Source organism: Diabrotica virgifera, chromosome 6 (assembly GCF_917563875.1).
Source record: "Diabrotica virgifera virgifera chromosome 6, PGI_DIABVI_V3a".
In the NCBI taxonomy this organism is placed as follows: Eukaryota; Metazoa; Arthropoda; class Insecta; order Coleoptera; family Chrysomelidae; genus Diabrotica; species Diabrotica virgifera.
In genome coordinates this window covers 243,724,908-243,751,581 of record NC_065448.1, presented here as the reverse complement: position 1 = coordinate 243,751,581, position 26,674 = coordinate 243,724,908, and the positions used below count along the sequence as shown (strand labels likewise).

The window sequence follows — 26,674 nt, the reverse complement described above, 5'->3', positions numbered from 1 at the left end:
GCAGAACAACCCTTCCAGAAAAATCCTTTACAATATGTTTGATGTAGAAGTAGGGATAGGCCAAAACTCAGATGGAAGGATGGTATAGAAGAGGATGGTAGAAAAATAGACGCAGCCAATTGGCAACAGTTGGCAATGGATAGAAATGACTGGCGTAATAGACTTGGGAAGGTCGAGGCTCTTTTATAGGGCTGTAGGAGTAGAACCATTGATGATAATAATGAACACGAATAGCAACCGGATCCAATCACTGAAGCACACTTGGTGCTTAGGATTACTTTTAAGGCACGACATCTGCAGCCTTATTAATAAAAATTGCTTAGTCTGACGTTAGTCTCGGATTACTTAGTCCGAGATTAAGCGAGTACTAACTTCATTTTAAGATTGTCATTAATAAACACGGACTAAGCTCGGACTAACTAAACCTTCCTTAGTCCTAGTTACAACAAATTTATGTTGGCAACCCTTACGAAAAAGAAGAAAAATGTAGAGAATTTTGCGAAAAAGAAGAAAATGTAGAGGATTTAACCTCTCTTTCATCTAAACCGAACAGCTGTTCGGTCGGTGCCATTTCTGCATAAATTTTAGTTAATTTTTGTTGGACTTCGTTCTGAGAAGGTGCTACCTGGTGTTTCATATTTTATATTATTGTATTATTGTTTTGTATTTCATATTAACTGCTGTACCTTTTGAAAATCGGTATTTGACTTTAAATTTATTAAAAATACCTTCTAATTCCTCTAAACTAAAGATTTTTTTATAATTTTGTATATATTTTGATGTGACTCACAAGAGGAATAGGTATCGTTCCGCTGATGTCTATCCTCATTTAATTCGTATATTAATTATCTTAAATCATTAATAAAATAATATCTCTCCATTATCAATAATAACATAATAATCTTATTATATATTATAAAAGCAAGCAAAAGCAAATAATGTATTTAGCAAGTTTGTAAGGTTATGAATACAAAACGTCAAGTTAGTCTCGGTTTAAACCTACTATTACCTCGGATTAAATTTTAGTCCGAGACTAGAGAGGGTTTAGCTTAGTCCATCGTTAGTCGCTGTTTATCAATAGGGAAAATGAATGGTATTGACTTAGTCCTCGGACTAAAGTTAGTCAAGCGTTAGTCCGTGTTTATTAATAAGGCTGCTGGAGTTTAGAGGGTTTTTGGCACTAAATTGATGCAAAGAGTTACTCGAGGATTTTTGGGATCCCGGAACATGAATACGTCATCTTATTAATAAGGCTGCTGGAGTTTAGAGGGTTTTTGGCACTAAATTGATGCAAACAGTTACTCGAGGATTTTTGGGATCCCGGAACATGAATACGTCATCTGAACCGACCTTCGGAGCACCTGGTTCAAAATCGCACTGCTGAGTCGCGTCATCTTCTGTAATTTGGGTGATTTAAGGCAATAAATTATACAAACAGATTACTCGAGGGTTTTTTTGGGATTCAGACACGAATATGACATCAGAAACGACCTCGGAGCACATAGTACCAAGGTGACTTATATGCACGTCAGCTTGGGAAATCTATAGGGTTTTCGGTTTTCGAAGGTCAGTTCTGATGGCGTATTCGTGAATAAGGTATATGTGTGGAATTAATAATCTTAGAGAGTTACACTAGTTTACAACCAATTTGCGACTCGAATGAAAAATGCTGTTTTTTGTTAATTTTTGCTTTCTGAATATGATTATGATGGTAAAAAATTCCTAACACGCAAGATTTTTGAGTTATGATTTTTTAAAAAAAAATCAATTATGATTTTTAAGTTGTGAGTATTTTACTAATTTTTTTTAACAGTCATTTGTAATATCTTGGGGCGTGATCTTTTCAAATTAACGTTTTTACTAAAAATTGTGCATAATTTTGCAACACTTGGATATCTAATGTTTACGAATAACACATTAACATTTAAATAAAGAATAAACCAAAGGTAATCCTTAATCAGTAAACGTAGACATTTAAACTTATATAGTATATAGTTCTAAACCGTTTTAACGACTGTTACTCCTGCATGACAAAAGTGCCTGGGTTTTCAAGGAAGAGCAAGCATAAAATTGAATATCCAGATATTACCTCAGCAATATAACCAGTTTTTCATGGAGAAGATTTACCAGTTCCAGGACCTCGGCAAATTGGGAGAAATATTTGGAAATATATGGTGATAAAAGTGAATCTGATGATGTATCAGAAAATAATAATTCTTATTTTCCTGAAAGCGACGAAATAGCACCTTATTGCATCCAATAAGCCGAATTACATGATTTAGTTCCAGACCTTCACTTGTCCAAAGGACATGCTTAATCCTTAGGTTCTAGATTACAGTAATGGATCTTTTTAAATGGAATTTACTAGCCAGTACAACTTATAATATTTAGGAACCGTAACCAGGAGCTATCTTCGTTTTTTACTATGCAGGATAAAATGTGTGTTTGTGTTAATCCAAATAGTGTTATGGGAAAATTGTTAGTATACAAAAGAGTTACTACAGTTTTTGTTTCTAGTTCTGAACTTATGTGTATATATTATATAAGAATTTTTATAATAAACAGCAATATTTGATCCATTCTATAACTCCAAATCTAACATTTCACCTGACCAGACAATGTACTGTGGACGCCTACGCAGAAATGCGCGGCACTTTGAGAAAAAGATAACCCAAAATGTATACGTGGTGGAACATTTTGGTGTTTGAATTCGCATTCAGGACGCTTTAAACTCCCCGGTACAGCCATTTTCACATCAGTCGCAACTTTTTTTTGTTTATTTGTTGACTAGTGTTATTTGTCCTGTTTTTTGATAGATAGGGAGAATAAAGAAATATACGAACAATATTGAAAACCAACGCTAGCACACTAGTCTGTAGTGGTTACGGTGGGCACGGTGGGTCTGGATGTATGAGTACAGAATTTACAAGAAATGGCTAAACGAAAGCATGCTAGGAGAAAGCTATTTTTAAAATAATAAAAGAGGGGAACTAAGTAGATGAGAATGCCAAAAACCTCCTAAAAATACGATCATGGAACAAGTATATCGAGATCTTTGGAGAAGCTTACTGAAGAAGGCCAAGGTCCGACTTGAATAACATTGGATTGGATGTTATAAATACTGCTGAAAAATTGTTAAACAAGATGGTATATTATGGAAAGAATGAGAATCGTAAATTTTTAAGAGATAGTAAAAAAAAGTAACTTATAGGTAAGTTTGTGAATGCAAAGTACATATAGTAGAAACAGTGGCATTTCAGAAAAGAGCTTTTTATTGACACTTTATTGAATATTTATCAGAATAATTTAAAAAACTTAATTTCCTTACGAATTTTGGTCTATAAGTACCTATATCAAATATGTATAAAAAATCAATGTGTGTGTACTTTGTACGCACGTAAGAAGTTATACTTCTACTATATTGTTCCAACGAAAAAAATTACTTTAGGCGGTTTATTTTTATTTTATTTAAATATTATACTAATTTTACTACTTACTACTTTCCAAAAATTAAAAAAAAGGTAGCAATTGTCCGGGACCTCTCAATCTGTAGTGGAATCAATGACCCACGACTCCACGACCTCACTGTTTTTACGGTTTCTCGGACATTATGACAAATCACGGTAACAAATAGACGAAGTGAAGTATAAAATTATAAAAATGTTTTAAATAGGTATTATTTTATTCCTGAGGAAAACAAACCCAAAGACACAAAAATTATAATAAATATATTTATTAAAAACACTAATATATTCTTTCCACACCTTGTTTTGGACTGATACATACATAACTTAACAGATTTAGCAAAAAATATAGACGTTAAGAGAGAGTATTATATATTCTTTGGATTTAACAACGAACTCCATACTGTCTGTATGCGCATGCGCGCAGAATAATAAAAATTCACTCCAATCACACTCAATTCACCAATCGCGCCTAAAGAAGTATAACTTCAAAAATTTGAGTTTTTTGTAGAAATACAAAAATTTAATGCCTAAATATTAAAATCAACTTTGCAGCACTTAATATTCGCTTTTCAAATAAGAAAATTAAATTATACAGGGTGTTTGGTAAAGAATGGCCTTAGCTTAACCTCAGGTTCTTGGGGTTAAAATAGGCCGATTTAAGCTAACTTACCTTAGTACAAAGTTTATAAAAACCGAGATAGAGGGTGTCAAAATTAAACTTTTTTTTTATTTATTATTGAATATTTCCTGACAGGTATGAGATAACAACATGAAATTTGTTATGTGGGGGTTTTTTGGGTCGAGAAAATTAAATTCCTTACCAAAAATTATGTATTGCTCAGAGGGCGCCACATACGTCTTTCAGCACTCATTTATTACGTTCAATTTTTTTTATTCCTCACTCTTTATAATTTTGACATTAAAATTTTTATTCTCCTATTAGTGTTACTTAAAAAAGGTGTACTTCTTTCATCTAACTAAACTCAACCGGTTTCGAGATAAACGCATTTTAAGTCTGCGATACACCATCATTTTTAGCAAAATATCATTGTAGTTACACCCGAAAAATAACTTAAAGCCATAATAATTGTGCCAGTTCTCAAATTTATGTCATTGAATCGCAAATTCCATTTGAAGAAATTTGCGATACATTTTTGGATAATTTTATGGTTTTAAGTTATTTTTCTGGTGTAACTACAATGATATTATGCTAAAAGTGATGGTGTATCGGAGATTTAAAATGCGTTTGTCTCGAAAACGGTTAAATTTAGGGAAATGAAAGAAGTATAACTTTTTTAAGTAAAACTAATAGGAGAATAAAAATTTTAATGTCAAAATTATACAGAGTGAGGGATAAAAAAAATTGAACATAATAAATGAGTGCTGAAAGGCGTATGTGGCGCCCTCTGGGCAATACATAATTTTGGTAGTGAATTTAGTTTTCTCGACCCAAAAAACCCCCACATACCAAAATTTATGTTGTTATCTCATACCTGTCAGGAAATATTCAATAATAAATAAAAAAAAAAAGTTTAATTTTGACACCCTGTATCTCGGTTATTATAAACTTTGTACTAAGGCAAGTTAGCTTAAATCGGCCTATTTTAACCTCAGGAACCTGAGGTTGAGCTATAGCCAATTCTTTACCAAACACCCTGTACACACTAGCGTGCATCTTTCATATTGCGCAGTTAGAAAATTATTCAGTTAAAATTTCTGTATTCCGCGTCAGAACCTTTTGAAACTAATTCCTTTCATGGCCTAATTATTATTCCGGTAGCTACTCACATGACGTAAATAGGCATATTGCATCAATTTAACTACCTCCAGCGAACAACTCTATTCTCGTGCATAATTCATCTTCCTTTACAAATCGTTACACATTTTACATGACTCGTCTGACTTTCTGACGCGGTGCCCCGTCTTTCATTAGGAAGGAAAGTAACCTGAAAGACGAGGTATCGAGGGAGAGATGAAGAAGCTTGTCGCCCCTGTAATTCTCACTCTCATGTGACGTCACGACCTACTGTCAACAAGAGTAACATCCCCTGTAACTTATAACAGTAACTTGTACTCGACAAGTAAGTAACAATATTTAGTCTCTTCTTCTATTTGTAGCTTTCTTAAGAAACAACTTTATTTAGATCGGCTAGCAAAAAAACGGTAGTTACTCACATTACCTCAGATTGAACTGTAAATCAAATCGACTAACCATCGACCTGCTGTATAATCAACTTTATTATGATGAAGGCTGGAGTAGCGAGGATTACGAGACTTAATTTTAGAAGAAATTAGCTTTTCGGACTTTTGACACGTTACAACTTTAATACGTTATCAGAATAATACTAAAAATTTAACAAATGCCTTATGAATTTGTCTATGTATTGAATATAAAATATTTAGTTTTAATCTTATTTTTTTTTGGAAACATGCAAAAACTGAGTAAATTCAATCAACTTTGCAGCTCTTTATTAATATTCAGTTTTCAAATAACAAAATTAAATTATACAAACTAGCATGCATCTTTCATAGTGCACAGTTAGAAAATTATTCAGTTAAAATTTCTGTATTCCGCGTCAGAACCTTTTGAAGCTAATTCCTTTCATGGCCTAATTATTATTCCGGCAGCTGCTCACATGAAGTAAATAGGCATATGGCATCAATTTAAATACCTCCAGCGAACAACTGTATTCTCGTGCACAATTCATCTTCCTTTACAAATCGTTACACATTTTACATGACTCGTCTGACTTTCTGACACAGTGCCCCGTCTTTCATTAGGAAGGAAAGTAACCTGAAAGACGAGGTATCGAGGGAGAGATGAAGAAGCTTGTCGCCCCTGTAATTCCGTTACATTTTGATATCCGTCGCAACTTGAACGTTCTCATTCCCATGTGGCGTCACGACCTACTGTCGATTTTTTGCTCTCTTCGTTTTCTCGCGAATTTTCCACCTTGATTTTTCGTTTGTCGGGTTTAACGGCAAAAGGCAGTTTTAGCTTTAGGCAAACTTAGTCTTAAATTGAAAAAATCTAATTATTTGAAATGCTTTAGAGACGCGATAAAAGGTCGTAAATGTAAACTGCATAAAATTTAAATCGTCATAATTTCTTTAATCGTTGTTTATCACATAAATAAGGAAATTCAATTTTTTGAATGCAGTTGACTCAGATTGAATGCCCTAGGTGAAACAAATTGCCTGCAGAAGTATATACCTAATTTATTTATTACATAGTGGTTTGTAACGTATAGTTAACATCATATTTGAGATAAAAAACGATTTATAATTCAAACTAAAACCACCAAATTGGTGACAATTTGTATTATATATTATGGAAGGGGAGAACAAGCGGGTATTTTTGTAGTTACTCGAGCGCGTTAGATTATCACATGGGAAGAAACCTTGTACCCTGAAAAGGTACCTCTACCATATTGGCTCTTAATGCAGGGGATTTCCTTAAGGGGGGCCAAAAAAAATCTATCCTCAGAAAAACTCGAAATCGTCAGATTAAGATAAGGTAAGTTAAGTACATGCAAAACAGTGTAAATTTCAAAAATCTGACGATTTGAGTCATAACCCGCGGGACGAGCGAACTGAAGCGGGTTAACATATGCATAGATAGCCAAGCAGCCATTGGGGCTCTTATAAGCCCTAAAGTGAACTCTAGGCTAGTGTGGAAATGTCGACAAGAACTTGACAGACTGGCGCAACATAACAGTAATATACTGGTATGGGTTATAGGTCATTGGGGTATATACGGCATCGAAAGAGCTGATGCACTGGCCAGGATAGCATCAGCTATAAAACACCTGGGTCCAGAGCGGGCCGTGGTAATGCCAAAAAGTGCCGTCCCCGAACGTAAAAAATCCTGGATCCGAAGCCAACATAACTCACACTGGGAGGGTATAATATCCGACCAAACACATGGCAAGATGTATATCGGACGAAAATGTGCTAGTAGAGCTGAACTACGGCTGAAAACAAGCAGGAATCACCTCAGAGTCCTAACAGGTTTCCTTACTTAGACCGGGCAGTATCGTCGCCCCCGCTAGCGCAATTATTCCGATTCGATTTTTTTGCACAAACTTACTCAAAAAGAGGTCCTCATAACATATCCACAGGGTGCCGGGCGGTGCCGTGGTCGAAAAATTTTTTAAACAATTTTTTTAAACAAATTCACAAAAATAATTTTTTTATTTCCAACAATTTTTTTTTAGATAATTTGGGTCATTCTGAGCAAAAAAATGTCTCCTGTCATTTTTCTCTAAAATTGAGTGTTGTCGAGTTATACGCGATTAAATATTTGAAAAATGCGAAAATGGCCATTTTCAAGGCTTCATAACTCGATTAAAAATGATTATTATGAAATTCAAAAAGTGACAAAATCAAGACTCAAATACCTTCTTCAACATCCTGAAGAGATTTTTGTCACTATTTTATTACAAAGCTCCTATTTTTAGTTATTAACAATTAGCGGTATAGTCCAACTGTATCGTCGCCCCCGTTAGCGGAACTATTTCGATTCGACTGTTTTGCACAAACTTACTCAAAAAGAGGTCTTTTTAATATATCCACAGGGTGCCGGGCGGTGCCGTGGTCGAAAAATGTTTTAAACAATTTTTTTTAAACAAATTCACAAAAATAATTTTTTCATTTCCGACAATTTTTTTTAGATAATTTGGGTCATTGTGAGTAAAAAAGGTCTCGAGTTATTTTTCTATAAACTTGACTGTTGTCGAGTTATATGCGATTAAAAATTTGAAAAATGCGAAAATGGCCATTTTCAAGGCTTCATAACTCGATTAAAAATTATCATTATGAAATTCAAAAAGTGACAAAATCAAGATTCAAATATCTTCTACAACGTCTTGAAGAGATTTTTGGCATTATTTTATTACAAAGCTGTTACTTTTAGTTATTAACAATTAGCGCTATAGTCCAACTGTATCGTCACCCCCGTTTGCGGAACTATTTCGATTAGATTTTTTTTGCACAAAGTTACTCAAAAAGAGGTCCTTATAGCATATCCACAGAAAGTATCCAAATCAAAGTTTAAAACACTTCTTTCAAGATCCTGAAGAAATTATTTTATTACAAAGATGTTATTTTTAATTATTAAAAATTAGCGCCAAGTGTGAAATTATTTTCTGGTGTTGATGTTGTTAATGGCAACTGCTATCGTCAAGTAAAAAGCCGAATATTTTATTTAGAATCAATTATGTCAATTATATATATTGGTAATTAAACATATAGGTACATAATATAATAAATAAGTAAATAAGTAAATACGTTGATGAAGGTATTTGAAACTTGATTTGGCCACTTTTTGAATTCCATAATAATAATTTTTAATAGTTGTTAAGCCTTGAAAATGGTTATTTTCGCATTTTTCAAATTTTTATTAGCGCATAACTCAACAACAGTCAATTCTAGAGAAAAATGACAACGAGACCTTTTTTGCTCAGAATGACCCAAATTATCTAAAAAAAATTGTTGGAAATGAAAAAATTATTTTTGTGTATTTGTTTAAAAAAATTGTTTAAACAATTTTTCGACCACGGCACCGCCCGGCACCCTGTGTTATAAGGACCTCTTTTTGAGTAAGTTTGTGCAAAAAAATCGAATCGAAATAGTTCCGCTAACGGGGGCGACGATACAGTTGGACTATAGCGCTAATTGTTAATAACTAAAAATAACAGCTTTGTAATAAAATAGTGACAAAAGTCTCTTCAGGACGTTGAAGAAGGTATTTGAATCTTGATTTTGTCACTTTTTGAATTTCATAATAATCATTTTTGATCGAGTTATGAAGCCTTGAAAATGGCCATTTTCGCATTTTTTAAATTTTTAATCGCGTATAACTCGACAACAATCAATTCTAGAGAAAAATGACAACGAGACCTTTTTTGCTCAGAATGACCCAAATTATCTAAAAAAATTGTTGGAAATGAAAAAATTATTTTTGTGTATTTGTTGAAAAAAATTGTTTAAACAATTTTTCGACCACGGCACCGCCCGGCACCATGTGGATATGTTATAAGGACCTCTTTTTGAGTAAGTTTGTGCAAAAAAATCGAATCGGAATAATTGCGCTAGCGAGGGCGACGATACTGCCCGGTCTAACTGGGCATGCGCCAGTTAAAGGTAACCGCATACAGTGGGGCTGTTTCATGGAGACTTGAGCTGCAGACTCTGTGACAGAGAACCTGATGCAGTCAACCATATCTTGTATGACTGCGTGGCATTATGAAATGACTCAAAATAATATGGCACCCACCCACTGGACCTGTATAAGCTGGTACAGGGTTCCAGAATTCTGGAATGGGTGTCATAAACGAATGGAAAACGTAAAATAAGCCAAATGGCTGCAGTAAGACCGGTTTACAACAGACGGCTTCCAGGAAAAAAAACTACTCAAAAAATATACGAAACAGGCCATATACCAACAGACTAGCTACTGTCAACATTTATAATTATACCGAAAAATACGCTAAAAAATCCAGTGATGTGGCTCTAAAAATGTGGCTAGCCGCTAGGCGACGTAGAATAAGATGTGAAAGATCTAAGTACTAATGAATGACAATAGAAGCATTGGTCAAAATCTCAACAGGGATTGTACAACTTTATCTGTGAAATTCACCTACTCCATAAATCCAGATCAAAAAACTACCCAAAAAAACATTGAGTGTTAAAGAGAACAGAAAAATTTTATTGTGTTTGAAAAATATGAAAGTTCAAATCAGTAATACCTAGTTATTTATAAAACAGTTCGTGAAGTATGCTTTTTGCGAACACACGCGATGTTTAGAGCACGAGCGACAGCGGGGCGAGTGCTATACATCGCGTAAGTTCGCAAAAAGTACTTCAAGCACAGTTTCATACAATATTTTATCTACGATAAACAAACAAAAAAACTGTAATTCCTCGTAACTGGAATTCATTTCTATTCTACAATTTTTAGAACTTTGACATTTAAAAATTCTAACTTCTTTCAAACCACAAAACTGTTAAAACTTCTGTTGTAATGTATTGCTCACATGTCATCACCATGACAACGCGAAAGTTAACGATATTTGATTATATGAAAGTGTGCCAAAGAACAGTGCGAAAAATAAATCCCACTTAAAATACATTGTTACTTCACGCACACTTTAAATCCTTCACGCACTGAATGACAGTTTTCACAAACTAAAAACTTATAATACATAATATGAGATATATGTAGTAGATAATAGTTATTTATGAAACAGTGCGTGAAGTATGATTTTTGCGAACGCACGCGATGTCTAGAGCACGAGCGACAGCGGAGCGAGTGCTGTACATCGCGTAAGTTCGCAAAAAGTACTTCACGCACAGTTTCATACAATATTTTATCTACGATAAACAAATAAAAAAACTGTACCACTTCGTCACTGGAATTCATTTCTATTCTACAATTTTTAGAACTTCGTCATTTAAAAATACTAACTTCTTTCAAATCACAAAACTGTCAAAACTTTTGATGTAATTTATTACTCATTATGTCATCACCACGACAACGCGAACGTTAAGGATATTTGATAATATGCAAGTGTGTCAAAAACAGTGCGAAAAAGTAAATCCCATTTAAAATACACTGATACTTCACGCACACTTTAAACCCTTCATGCACTGCTATCTACATATAATGACAGTTTTCACAAACTAAAACTCTTATACATAATATGACATAGAGTAGATAAAAGTTTTTTTAAATTTAACATTTAGTTTTTTTAGAAATTATTTTTAATTAAATATTAATTTTTTTATTTTTAATACAATATAATAATTTTGATTCAACTATTTACATTTTAATAATAAAAGCATACCGTTTAATTATTTATTTCCTACGTTCGAGCGTTCCATCAAAAAAAGATAAACTGTATTTTAGAACAAAAACCAATATTTATTTTGCTAGACTGAACACTATGGATTTTAAAATCTAAAACGTCAAATAGATATATAATGCCTTAAGCCTTTGGTTAACTCTGCTGTGCCGTTTTTGTTTGAAATAAGCGCGGTGCGATTCATTTCAATTTATTTTTTGTTTCATGGACAGAAAGAAGTAATGCTCTATACACAAAACATTTTCCATTTTCTCCATATCCAGAGTCAACCTGGCTCAAATAGAGTATCAAGTAATTGAATATTATATTGGCTGATATAATATTATTACATAATATTTTATATATTAAAAATACACTAGTTGAAAGAATACACCAATAGAAACCCACAAGAATAAAAATTACAGCGATTATTTCATTCATCGGAGATTCTGACCAATAGAAAGCTACAGAAATAAAAATTAAACGATTATTTTTAATGAATAACTATTTAGATGGGAAATAAGCCACAATTAAATTGAAAAAATAAATTTATTAACGTTTCGAAGCCCAAATCGAGTTTCGTTTTCAAAATACAAAATATTAATTTATTTTTGTATTTTGACTACGGCGTCTGAATTGGAAGTCGAAACGTTAATAAAATTATTTTTTCAATTTAATTATGGCTTATTTTCCATCTAAATAGTTAATCATAAAAATGCCAGAAGGAAATAGGTTCAGAACAACATAATTTTTGATTATTTCATACATAGGAAATTCTGACCAATAGAAAACTACAGGATTAAAAATTAAAGTGATAATTTTTGATAATATCCCGTCGTCAAGTATACTACGTCAGATGCCCTTCGTTGCTAGCAACAATACATTCAGTGACATTAATGACAATTAATGTTTTAAAAAATTATAAAAGTGACGACTTTCAACCGTCAAATATTTATAACAACTGTGTGTTTAATTTCTTTCAAACTTATTTCAAACCACAAAACTGTCATAACTTTTGTCGTAATTTATTGCTCATTATGTCATCACCATGACAACGCGAAAGTTAAGGATATTTGATTATATGAAAGTATGTCAAAAACAGTGCGAAAAAGTAAGTCCCATTTAAAATGCATTGTTACTTCACGCACACTTTAAACCCTTCACGCACTGCTATCTATAATGACAGTTTTCACAAACTAAAAACTTATACATAATATGACATATAGTAGATAAAAATGTTTCTTACACTTTTTTAGTTAAATGCACAGATTTTAAGTTATTCGCAAAAAATCGTCCGAAAAGGTGTCACTTTTCAATGAAAATATCAAATTTTCAATCAAGAATAATTCAAAAAATAATGAGTTTTAAAGCAAAAATTATAGAACATTATTTGCTTAGAATTAGGTTGGCTAACCACTCCCGTGGACATTTTGACCAAAAAAAGTTTACCCCCGAGAAGAGATACAGGTAGATAAAGGCATAAAAGTGATAAAAGCATATTTGACATGGGGTAGACTTTGCTTCTTGAGCTACTCCCTACTCACTGTGAAAATATCAAGTAAATTGATGTCTTAGGACGGAATTCGGAGACAAATACCCTCACTGACTGCACTAATATTGATTTTAAAGTAAAAAAATAATAACAGTCCAGGAACCGAAGCTTTTCACCTCGTAATTTTAACAGAATAGATCGATTTGCTTGAAAATTTGAGAATAAGTAGTGGATAGTCTATGGATCAAAACCTATATGATGCCAAAAGGCGCTTTAATCATGGGGGTGGTTGCCACCCCATCTCGGGGGTGAAAAATTTTTATTATATTTTTAATTCTGAAGAAAATGGCATTTTTTACCAAACTACAAAAATTCCTTATTCGCTTTTAACTTCAGTTTTTTAAAAACTAATCATTCTAAGCCAGTCAAACTTCTAGAATCTATTATTAATACATAAAATAAAATAGAATGAATAAGGTCAATGACTAAAAACACCGCAAACTTACATTATTATGGTTCCAAATGGATTTATCCTTTTTTTTTCAAAAAATATATTGATTTCTTAACCGTAACTTTTTTAATTTTTATTTTAGAAAGTTTAGAAAAAGAATTTTGTAAGATTTTGCAAGATCTATAAGCTTATTAATATTAACTCTTGTTAAAATCCTCAGTCGCCAAAAGAAGTGACATTGAAAGGGTTGGTAAAGGTGGTTTTTGCATATTATTACAAGTTTTAATTGTCAATACCTCACTCAACTTTTGATACAGAAAAAATTTGTTTAAACCAAGTTCTTGGGAATAAATAAGCTGCAATTTCATATTTAAACATTTTTTTCGTATCTCTGGCGCTAATCTTTTTATTCTGAAGAAAAGGATATTTTTTCCAAACTACAAAAATTCGTTATTCGATTTTAACTCCATTTTTTTTTAAACTAATCAATCTAAGTCGGTCAAACTTCTGGAAAATATTAATAATACATAAATAAAGAAGACCAAATAAGGCCTCTAGCGAATTTTAATTAGGATGGTGATTAGGGGGTTGCTTCCGATCACTTTTTCGCTGAAAAACATAGGGACTGAGATTGTTTTCATTATAAGTCACTTAATTTTTGAGCTAGATAGTTTTTTTCTTATTTATGGAGATAGATATTTTTAAATACTTTAAATTAGTTTGAACAAGTTATCCTCGAAAAATGCATAGTTTTCCCGTCTTTCGACTTTGAAACTACAATATTTAGCATTTGACGAAGAAGAGCTAACTTATAATAAAATATAGCTCGATAACTATTGGTCTTAATGAAAATTAAAAAAGACGGTTTTGTTTATTTTTTAAAAAAGGTACTTTTTTTAAGTAAAGTTGTTTTGATAAAACGAAAACTTTTGGAGTTATTAGCAGAAAACTTATTAAAAACATTGATTTTTTCGATATAAAACTAACACTTTCAATAGCGAATAAACTGAAAACTATTAATTTTATCAAAAAAATGTATAGAACGTTTTTTTCTTAGAATGAATGTTTTTACCAAGTTTTGCGGTCAAAATAAAATAAAAAAATTTAGACCCCCGCGATGGGGTGGCAACCACCCCCATGGTAAAAGCGCCTTTCGGCATCATATAGATTTTGATCCTTGTACTATCCACTACTTATTTTCAAATTGTCAAGCAAATCGCTCCATTCTGTAAAAATTGCGAGATTTTGTTGTTAGAGTTAGAATGACAAGTTCCTGTTCTCTGTAAGTCATGTTATATCATAATCAAAGAAGAAAAAGAAGATTGTTTATTGATAGACAGTTACCCTAGCGTGAATTTTTTTTATCTTGTCATGTTTTTCCCACACCAACCAAAATTGCCAGTTAACTACAGAAGAAGAAGAAGAAGAAGAATCAAATTGTGCAATGTACGAACTCCAAACTGTAAGTGAATAAGGGATTTTTTCTTTATTCCGAGATGATGAGCTGGCCAAATACCCAAGTAGGTGGAGGCCAATAAACTAAAGAAGAAGAAGAAGAAATATAGAATAATAATGTCAAGAAAATGCATCGCGCCCGCGTCCTTTTTATATTAAGGCTATGGGTACATAATTCGCAAATATTTTACGTGTATCCCTACTTTTTCTGTCTTTACACGGCAAATTACGTGTAGTAAAATTCACATTGGTATGGATATGTAAACATTACTAGAATGTCATTCTACTTGAAAATGTCATAATTAATTTAAAGAGATGGCTTTTGAATGTTCTTGGATAACTGTTATTTTTATAATTGCAAATTATTAATTCAGTTAATAAATGTGATAATTTTTTCACTAACTATGTTTTCAGTGATTGTAATAATTTATTTGTACAACTAAAACTAATAATCAATCGAGAAAAGAGGAAAAGTGTTAAAGTGATTTTTTAATAATATGTTGTTATTTTGGAACGCTTACAATTTTGAACATCTCTAACAACAAAATACTTGGATCACAGGATATATCTGATGTATTCTCTGCTTGGATCTTCCACAAATAATACACAATAAATAACTTTTTATTAAGTTCACGTCTTAAATCAATTATTTATCAAATACACTATACAGTGATGAGCGCGCTAATAACCGGCAAAATAGCTCAAAAGATGGAAAATGTATTAAGTTGTAAGATAAAAAGGAATGAAACTACTGGAGGTGGGATTTTACCGGTATTAACTTATAATTTACATTACCATTATGGATAGTTTCCACCTTTATACCTTTAAACGTCAGCTAGTTAACTTCGGTCATAATTCTACATAGTATGACGTTCTTTCAAACCTAGTTTCAATAGGTTATGTACGTCTTCTTCTTCTTTGGTTTATTGGCCTCTACCTGCATGAGTATTTGGCTAGTCCATCGTTTTGGCATAAAGAAAAAATCCCTTAAGGCCCCGTCTCACCATCAAATAATTGACAGTTAATTTGATCAAACTTGACAGTTAGTGACACAAAGTGACAGTTAGTATGTATAGTTTGTGTCACTAGTCAAGTTTGACTGTCAAGTTTGATCAAATAACTGTCAATTATTTGATGGTGAGACGGGGCCTTTATTCACCTACAATTTAGAGTTGGTATCGGACAAATACAACAAAGGTAAAAACTTTTCTCGTTCAGGGATAACTGTCGACCATTACACAATCTGCCTCTACTTCTTCTTCTCGTTCTTTAGTTAATTGGCAATTTTGAATTATAATGGGACAAATACAACAAAGGCAAAAATCTTTCTAGCTCAGGGGCAACTGCCGATCATTACAAGATTCCGTAATGTGGCCTCGGTTTCCTTATCCTTTTTCATCTTTCTGATGACCTCAACATTTGTTATTCTATCTACCCAACTTATTTTTAATATTCTTCGCCAGGTCCACATCTCGAATGCTTTAGTCGATCGCTTATGTCTTTCTTTAAGGTCCAGGCCTCCACCCATACAGCAACACTGAATTATCTAGTCGTACGTAATTTTTGACATATTGTTCAAATTATTTATTATTTTATCAATTTCATTTCCAATATTTTGCTTTCCTCATAACTACGTTTGACGTTAATACGACATTTTTTTTTCGCATAAAGCAAAAATCAATTGAAGACAATAGGGCTTTTCATTCACAGTCATTTGTTTCTAGCTGTCATATGTCGTATAATCTCTGTATATTAATATTATACACAGATTATACAAAAGCTCGAAACAAATGACAATCGATGAAAAGCCCTATAAAGCAAATGTAAATAAAAACAGTTTAATTCATAGTAATTTTTTTATTCTAAAATTAACTTAATTTCTATTTACCATGATTTTAGACGTCTCGCATTCACTCCTGTCACTTCAGAATTGTCGAAGTTTGTTTCAAATCCCACATTTATGACTTTATTGCAATAATTAAATATTAAAATTTGAAATTATGCAGATATTGTTTGCTTTGAATTACTTAACATTTGTGTTAGTCTTTATTAGAAATGTTTAAAGTCTTCTTCTTCATTTTATGTAGACATGACTCTGTCTGTTTTTCAATGTGCCTACCGAAGTTGTCGTTCCATCTTTTTCGTGGTCTTCCCACTGATCGTCTTCCTATTGGGAAACCGTCTCTCGCTGTCCTGACTACTCTATTTGTTGTCATTCGGCTTATGTGGTCGTTCCATTATATTCTTCTGTTTTTCACCCAGTTATTAATGTTGTCCACCTTACATCTCCGTTGTATATCTGCAGCACTGAAGTAGTTTAAAGTAAAACATGAAACGCTTACTGAAAAAACAATGTCATACTTTCGAAAATAAAAAATTCTACAAAAATAAAAAAAAAGTCCTAAATGAATCTGTTTACAAAAAATGTTCAAATAAGCCACCATAAGCAGCGGAACAATAACCCAGCCTATTGTAAAAATTCCGTCTAACATTAGATAATGTTTCTGGACTAATACCTCTCATTGTATCAGAGATCTTTTCCCGTAATTCTTGGAGAGTATTAGGCCTATCGTCCTCAATTCCATATAGTTTGGACTTAATATACCCCCACATAAAAAAATCACAAGGTGAAAGATCAGGTGATCTTGCAGGCCAGAAAATATCTCCGTGGCCACTAATCAATCTATTAGGAAAAGTAGCACTGAGATATTCCCTGACGATGCGTGAATTATGTGCAGGGCAACCATCTTGTTGAAACCATATGGAATCGAAAGGTATTGGTAAATTACGAAGGGCCGGGACAATTTGATTTTGCAGAAGTTCCAAGTATTTCCGCCCAGTCAACATACCGTCTATAAAAAATGGACCTATGACATGATTCCCTATTATGCCTCCCCAAACATTTACTTTTCGAGGACGCTGAGTACGAGCGACATAAATCTGACGAGGATTTCTTCGAGACCAATACCGAGTGTTCATTGAATTGTGACGTCCATGCAGTGAAAACGTACATTCATCGGTAAACAAAACATTCTGTAAAAAATGTTCATCTTGATGTGACATTTCCATTGCATTTTGACAGAATTCTAAACGTCGATATTGATCTCCAGGGAATTGTTCGTTGGATTTATGTAACTTGTAGGGACGGTATCCATGCTTTTTCAAAATTTTACCTACTGTAAATCTTGAAAGTCCAAACTGTTCTCCGAGAAAAGATGTTGATTGAGTAGGATTTTGTTCAATACTTGCACAAATCAAAGTGTCCCTTAGTTCTAAATCTGGGTTTACCTCTCGTCGTCTACGAATTCCTCTTGGAGTAAACACGGATCCATAATTTAAAAAATTACGTACAATAGACTGAATTGTCGATCGTGTTGGTGTTGGCCTATTTGGGTACATATCTCTAAATTGTTGTCTGATCATGTTCTCTGGTAATCCATTAGCATGCCAGACAACAATTTGCACTTTTTCTTCTACCGTTAAAACCATGATTTCCACGAATTGTTTTTTCAGCAAAAAGTTTCTGTTTACCGTAGAAAACCACTTCTCGAACTCGAAGTGTTATAGTTTAATTTAACGTTCACTAGAGCCCACTTCAGTAGTTGTATGGAGGAGAATCAGATTAGAAGTTCGGGAAATGCTTCTAAGAATCAGTGCAGCATTTTCATGTGGCAGTTTATGGAATTTAATATTATTTATTTTATACTTAGTTAATTGGCACTCAGTCAAATGGTTTCGTTATAGGTATTTGTGAATTTGGAAATGTTTAGTTTTAGGACCTGATGCTTCTTGTGTGTTTTATTATTTTAGTTTGGAATAATCGACAGTTTTAGTTTGAAATTAAATTTCGGTTTGACGTCTATTTGTGTCAGATGAAAGTTTTTACCTCTGTTTTATTTGTGCCATAACAACCTAAAATTGCCAATTAATCAAAGAAGGTGAAGAAGAAGTAGAAGCAGATTATGTAATAGTCGGTAGTTATTCCTGAGCGAGAAAAGTTTTTAACTTTGTTGTATTTGTCCGATATTAACTATAAATGTAGATGTAGATTATTAAGGGATTTTTTCTTTATTCTGAGAGAATGAGCTGGCCAAAATACCCATGCAGGTAGAGGCCAATAAACCAAAAAGAAGAAGAGGTACATAACCTGATAAATCTGAGTTTGAAGAAACGTCATACGTAGAATTAGAATTATGACCGAGGTAAACTAGCTGACGTTTAAAGGTATAAAGGTGGAAACTATCCATAATGGTAATGTAAATTATAAGTTAATACCGATAAAATCCCACCTCCAGTAGTTTCATTTCTTTTTATCTTACAACTTAATACATTTTCCATCTTTTGAGCTATTTTGCCGGTTATCAGCGCGCTCATCACTGTATATCAATAATATTTAATCAATTTCTCAAAATATTCCCGATGCAATGTCAAATATTTAAAATTGTCACTGATTGTCAGTGTCTGACTGACAATATATGCTGACAATATTATATTCGGTTGAGTGCGTTGTAAGACAAAGACAGATTTGGAAAATATTACCACGGCATTGTGTTAATTTTTTTCAAATCCTGAAAAAACCAATAAATATTTTTGAAAAATTTAAACGCAGAATGAAAGACTAAATTATTACCGAGGGCCGAAAGTCCCTTAGAATAAATAAAAAGTTTATTTTGAATGAGATATTTGAAATTAAAAATCACACTAAATTTTCTCTTAGTTTTTTCACCCCTGTAACTTATTAAAATAAACATTATAGAAGTTCTCAGGGACTTTTGGCCCTCGCTAATAACGTAATCTTTCATTCTGCGTTTAAATTTTTCAAAAATACTTATTAGTTTTCTCAGGATTTGAAAAAAATGAATCCCCATTTGAATAGCATTGCAGCCGAAAATACGTACCGATCCTCTTAATAGTAATATGTAACACGCCTAATATAAAATAAAGAATATATTTAACACATTTCCAAACATTGTTTTAAGAACCTAACATTTGTACTATTTTAAGCTTGATTACTTGGACTATAATAATAATATGAAAATTAAATGAGCTCAAATAGATAACGTAGACCGATACCAAAATGGTGGTATACCTAAAACATGAACATTTTTCGTTGAGTTTAATTTTTGAATGTGACATCTTTACCCATCAGTGAACACTATAACCCGGTCTATATAGACATTTGAAATAACAAAAATTGCCGGAGAGCCAAATTTTGGTGGAGAGCTAGGGTATACCATAACAAATAAAGTTTAAAAAGTCCCCATCGATCCCATGTGTGCAACAAAAGTTATTCGGGGTCAAATGTCAAAATTTGAGATTTTTTGGATTTTTTTCGAAAACGGTAAGTTTTATCAAAAAAGAACCTTAAACCAAAGTTGTAGATCTTAAAATTCTCTACAAAAATAGTCCTTACTATTTTTTTCCTAAGAGTTGCCACTCCTGAGATATCGCGATTCTAAGAGTCACATTATACATGATATGCACACGTTTCCACACCACCTGTGAGTTAGTGTACTCGGTGCGTTTTTTTACCGTGGTTTCCCCTGTATGCCTACTCCACTAACTGTTTTGACAATTTTAGGATAATTTAAGGAAACAATACCGGTCAAGTTCTAGATATTACCTTATTATTGATATTGATTATTGATATTGCTATTGATTATTAAGTTAACTATTGTTTTGATTTCTTTAGATATTTTAATCAGATTCATATTCTTGAAAGTCTACTTCAGCAGTTCAAGTCTTCTTCAATTTCATCTTTTTCCTTTTCCTCTTCCTCTTCCTGGATGTTAAAAAATTGTTCAAATGTGACTGAGCCATTGGTCTCTTCATTAAAATCACAGGAGTCTTCCACTGTTGTACTAAACTATACATTTGAGCAAGACTGACCTTGGCAGTTGGTACACGCTAGAGAACACAGCAACCTGACTTTTTTACATCCACATTTGGCACTACAACCTTTTTTGCAATTGCAAAAAATAGTGTTAACTGTGATCGGATCCAGAGTATTATCTATTAATTTCCAACCCCAGTCTTCTGGATTCAGTTCATTGCCTAGCCATGTTTGAACTTCATAATATACTCGATACAAATGTTAAAAGCAGATGAGGATGTTGGAGGAAGACATGATAGTTGTACTTGTTTCTTTTTTCGCTTATTTTTTCTACAAAAGTTAAGTATCGGTATTTATCAAGACAGCTAATTTTTTTGGAGCTCCATAAACCGCAAGAAGAAAGCAAATTCCTTCCGTAATTATTGTTTGCGGTGTGGAATCAAGTTCTGTAAAAACTTTACAGCAGTCAGTAAAATCTTTTTTTCAAATAATTTAAGTACTGACGTTTTGCCCCTTCTGTACATTGCTGACGTAGTGTCGCAGCTGGTTATCGCATGTAAAAATAAAATGTACTTTTGGTATTTGGGATAAGCCGATAAACTTTTCGAAGAATATATCTCTGTTCGCTGTCGAGCCCTTCCAGGTTTCAGAAAATAAATAACTTTATCTACTGGAGTCCAACTACAATTGTTGTGTTTGTTGCCTTAAATTTTTCAATTGCTCTCTCAATTATAAGGACATCTGCGTCATTTTTAGCTTGTTTCACTTCCATATTCGCAGCTGTTAATTTGTCAGTTAACATGGAAATGAAACGAGATTTATTATTAATGTTAGCGAAAAATTGTTGTTGATTCGCTGGAGCTGCTATATTTTCATCAAAGATAATCTCGGAACCCGATGATGTTTTTGTAGTTCGACGACGTTGTTCTGCAGCTTTCTGTCACTGTAAGCCCGTAATGTCTGCTAAATGGTAGACGCTTGTAATAAGTACTTATATGCACTTGAACTGAACCTTTAGCACTAAAAGAAACATATAATATGAACAAGACCTACGGACAATACTGTAGCCATTGTTTACAATAGACAATCTGTTCCTTTTTAAACAATGGTATAGTATAGGCAAATGTTTTTCAAGGCCACGTGGATAGAGGAAATTCAGTTTGGGACTGATTATCTTTTAAAGAAATATTTTCAGAATAGTATAATATATTATATAAAAGTGACACAAATAGGCATTTATACTTGTCTGAAGTGCCACATTATGTATATACGTGGCTTATATGTGCATAATACAATGTATAAAGTAACTTTTAAAATCGCGACATCTCAGGAATGGTAACTCTTAGGAAAAAAATTGCAAGGACTATTTTTGTAGAGAATGTTAAGATCTACAACTTTGGTTTGATGTTTTTTTTTGATAAAACGTTTTCGAGAAAAATCCAAAAAATCTCAAATTTTGACCTTTGACCCCGAATAACTTTTGTTGCACACATGGGATCGATGGGGACTTTTAAAACTTTATTTGTTATGGTAAACTCTAGGTCTCTACCAAACTTTGACTCTCCGGCAATTTTTGTTATTTGCCAACTATTTTGATGTCTAAGTTGACCGGATTACTATTTCAGAATTTATAAAATTATTTATAGGGTCCTTTAAATGTACCGAACTGTTTCTGGGACGGACCAGGCCATTTATGTAAGTTACAACATTTATATCTGTCATTTCGTCTGGGATTTTTTTTCCGAATGGCGGCGCCCGCTAAACTGTGCGGTAATGGTCGGTCGACTCCCTCGAAACTCTTGACATGCACAAAAAGGGTAAGTACTGTAAAGTAATGGGTGGCATTCATTCGTTTGCGGCAAACGTGTTGTGTGGCTGATACACATACGCAGCCACAGCCACATGCCTGTAATGTAATGTATGCACTCTCACGGTAGGACATCCCTCATTGTCTTTGATCTTCGGTGCAGGATTACAGGGAGATTTTCTATGTGATATATTACCGAATATACGTGAAACCGCTTAAAATTCATCACACGTGTGTGTATTCGAACTTTGTAATAGAAATCAATAGTCACATTTAAGTAGGCGTATCCACTATCAAATATTTAATATATTATTAAACGCTTTTCTTTACTTCAATAGTAGACCAGTAAGGATCTGTGAAAAAACGTGTATTTTTGGATGTGAGAGGTGACATTCGGATTTTTGCAGATAAAGTTAGGTGACACCTTCAGTAATAATAATTAACTTATGCTCCTTCTCAAATATACCCGGAACATTAATAAAAAAATTAAAATATTTAAAAATTTCGAAAAACATCGATTTTTTTCTGTTTATTTGCTTATAACTTTAAAACGATTCGTTTTGGAACAAAGTGGTAGAAAAATAAAATAAATATAATTAAATTTTATATGATATACGACTGGTCAAAAATGTCTTAACGTATTACCTTTTCTGCAATATAGCAATAAATACAAAATAAGGGGGCAAAATACGCCTGCTGTTATTCAATGTTTTAACCACTTTGGTGGCACGTAGAACCTTAATAATTCGCTTAGAAAATTCTTATAACTTACTAAAATGGTCTACCAAATTTCATTAAAATCAACCTAATAGATTTTGCATAATAAATTTGCAATCTAAATGTTTTTAAAAAAGTTCAAATTTTTTAAAATCTTTCTGAACAAAAAGTAGACCATTTAGAAGTTGGCTAATTTTTTACATATAAAGAGGTGCTCTACCTATCTAATTCACTTTACAGAATTAAAATCGGATTATTTAAGGGGCCTCAGCAATGTTTTAAACTTATAAACACTTTTTTGGCTTATAAACAAATAGCTTTGTTTAATAATAAAAATATTAATTTTTAGCAATGCAAATAATTAAAGCTGGTAAACTTTCAAATGCTGTCAGCAGAATTGCTATTTTATTTTTTAATCAAAAGTTATTCGCGTTCAAAAATTGCAATTTTTTGAAAGTTCCACTGCGTTTATCTCAAAAACTATGCATCCTACGAAAAAACGCGTAACAGCCGATTTCATAATCATTCGAAAAAGTGGACTTTAGTAAAAGGAGGCTTTATGTTAAAGTGGACTTTAAAGCGGCTGTTAACGAATTTGATTTCATAATTCGCTTTAAAGGATTCTTTTAGTAAAGTGTGTTTTAATAAAATTTTATACTGTTGGTTAAACTGAATTATGTTATATTTGAACTAAAATGGAAATAATGACATTTGAATGTTATGGTAGGGGAGCCCAAGCGGGGATTTTTGCAGTCACTCGAGCGCGTCAGATTAGCATATGGTGAGAAACCTGGTACCCTGCAGATGTACTTCTACCATATATTGGCTCTTAACACAGGGGAGTTCGTTAAGGGGGGCCCGAAAAAAAATCTATCCTTAAAAAAACTCGAAATTGTCAGATTAAGATAAGGTAACTTAAGTACATGCAAAAGAGTGTACATTTCAAAAATCTGAAGATTTGAGCCGGGCGTAAGGAAATGGATGAGACCCAAAATTTCACAAGAAAAAAGCGAATATTTCGCGAAATGAATGACAGATCGAAAAACTAGAAAATATGTGCTCATTATTTTTTAAAAATCTATCGAATGATACCAAACACGACTGTCCATGGAGAGGGGTAGGGGTAAATTTAATATTTTAAATACGAATCCCGCGATATTTCGCGAAATGAACATCAGATCAAAAAACTGAAAAATACACTTATTCAATATTTTTGAAAAATCTGTCGAATGGCACCAAACACGACCCCCCATAGATGTGGGGTGGGGGGTTACTTTAAAATCTTAAATAGGAACCCTCATTTTTTATTGCAGATTTCGATTCCTTACGTAAAAATAAGTAACTTTTATTCGAAACATTTTTTTCGAATTATGGATAGATGTCGCTATAATCGGAAAAAACGATTGTTGGAAATGGAAAATTAAATTAAAAAATGCCAAGCGCCCACTAAAATAGAAAATTTTACTTAACTTTTTTTGGTTCTAGGACCTACTCTTTACAACCCAATAGGTCCCCAAAGCGCTCGAGTGACTGCACATTTAGCATACTTTGCCCCCTACCATTATACATTTTGCAAGTTAGTAGGATACTCCTCCTGTAATTATTGTTTTTTACTACAAAAAGTTACTTATTATTATTTAATTATTATTATTTAATTATTATTAATTATTGTTATTATTATTTCTATATATTTATTATTAATCTACTTTCCTTTTTAATCACCTAATACTTACTTTTTCATTTTATTATTGTATAGGTAATACTATTATTTAATAATTATATACACCTACTATTTTACTTAATTACTCATCAATAAATAGTGAAATCTAAAAAAATGGACAGATAACGAGATAACAACAAATTACTTCTACAAACTTTAGCAAAGAGGAGGAACTTCTTTTGTTACAAAAGATAGAAAGTTATAGAAATATAACAAATAAATGTGAAGAATAAAGGAAAGGTCGGTACAATATTTTATTTGTTAAAAATCATTTAAATTATCCAAATAATTGAGTATCATGTACAGGCAAGCTAATGTTCATTTGCATTGCATATTTGCAGAACAGAAGAAAAAAAGGATAGAAAGGGAAGAGGCAGAATATAAAAAAATAAAATTATTGGATTTAAAAATAAGACTACCGAATAGGCCTGGATCCCGCGCACCAAAAAAAGTTGATTAATAGCAAGCTGAAAATTTGTTAATAGTTTTGATAGTTAATAGACAAACTTTGATGTATGGGAACACTGGAACAGGGGAAGTTTTAATTGTGGAACAGTTTAAAAATTTGGAAAGTCATATTACGAAAACGTCCCATGTATTTTGTCGGACAGAACCAATTGATTTGTTACCCTTCCATTAAACTTTCATGCAAAAATTAGACTGCTATTACTAACCAACATGATTCCTGTCATTTGACATGTTCTTCGTGTTCCACACATTAAAATGCCCAGTTGGTGATAACACCAGTCTGATTTTTGCATGAGAGTTTAATGAAATGGTAACAAATCAATTGGAAGTTCTGTCCGACAAAATACATGGAACGTTTTCGTAGTTTTAGGTTCCAAGTATTTAAGCTGTTCCACAATTAAAACTTCCCCCATTACAGTGTTCCCATACATCAAAGATTATCCGACTAGACACCATTAAGCTATTAACAAATTTTTAGCTTGCTATTAACCAACTTTTTTTGGTACGTGGGATCCAGGTTTATAAAAAAATGAGATAAACTACAATAAGTAAAAAGTTAAATTCCAGGCATATTTGAGAAGGAGCAAAAATCAATTATTATTAACGAAGTTATCACCTAACTTTATCCGCAAAAATCTGAATGCCACCTCTCACATCCACCTAAAAACAGATCCTTACTGGTCTATAGTTTGCATCAAATCTTTAAACGTTAATTTGACTCACTTTCCTTCAATGCAAATGAATGAAAATTTGCAGACATATGCGTTCGCGGGAACAATACACGAAAAGTAAATAAAAAATTATGTTTAGGTATTAATTGTTTAAACAAAAAAAAAACTATTTTTATGGAAAGCGCTTAAATTCTCTTGTATTTTACAATGTAGAAACTTTTACGGATTGTAGCTAATGATATGAACTATACATAATTTCACTTTTTACGTTAATTGCTTACGTTTTGCTTCATAAATAAACAATAAAGTTTTAAATTTTGAACGCTCATATATTTGTTTATATATAAATCGGCGTTTATTCGTGTCAAATTCCAATACCATACGAAACAAAATTCAACCAAAACTCGAATTAAAAAAATTCGTGTGTTTATCGTAGTCTTTAGAAAAACCACCGGTAGAGACGTTTTGTGCTACAATTAACATTAGAATTCGTTTTGTCGTATTAATTAATTAAACGCTTTTCTTTAGTTCAATCGTTTCAATCGTTCTTTAATTCAATTTCTCTAAAGCATTGGATTGTGTAAACCATAACATCTTGACTGACAAATTACAGCACTATGGATTTAGGGGAAAGGCTCTTAAATGGCTTAAATCATATCTTAACAAAAGAAGTCAGTTTGTAAGGGTTGACACGAAGACGTCTTATTGCATGCCATTAGAATGTGGGGTACCTCAGGGTTCAGTTCTAG

At 32.6% G+C, this 26,674-nt stretch overlaps 1 protein-coding gene across 3 annotated transcripts in view; it reads right to left on the bottom strand.

Moving 5' to 3' along the window:
- Positions 1-26,674, bottom strand: part of LOC114336520 (ADAMTS-like protein 1) — a 1,384,970-nt gene that overhangs the window by 462,298 nt on the left and 895,998 nt on the right. The gene's annotated exons all lie outside the window — the stretch shown is intronic.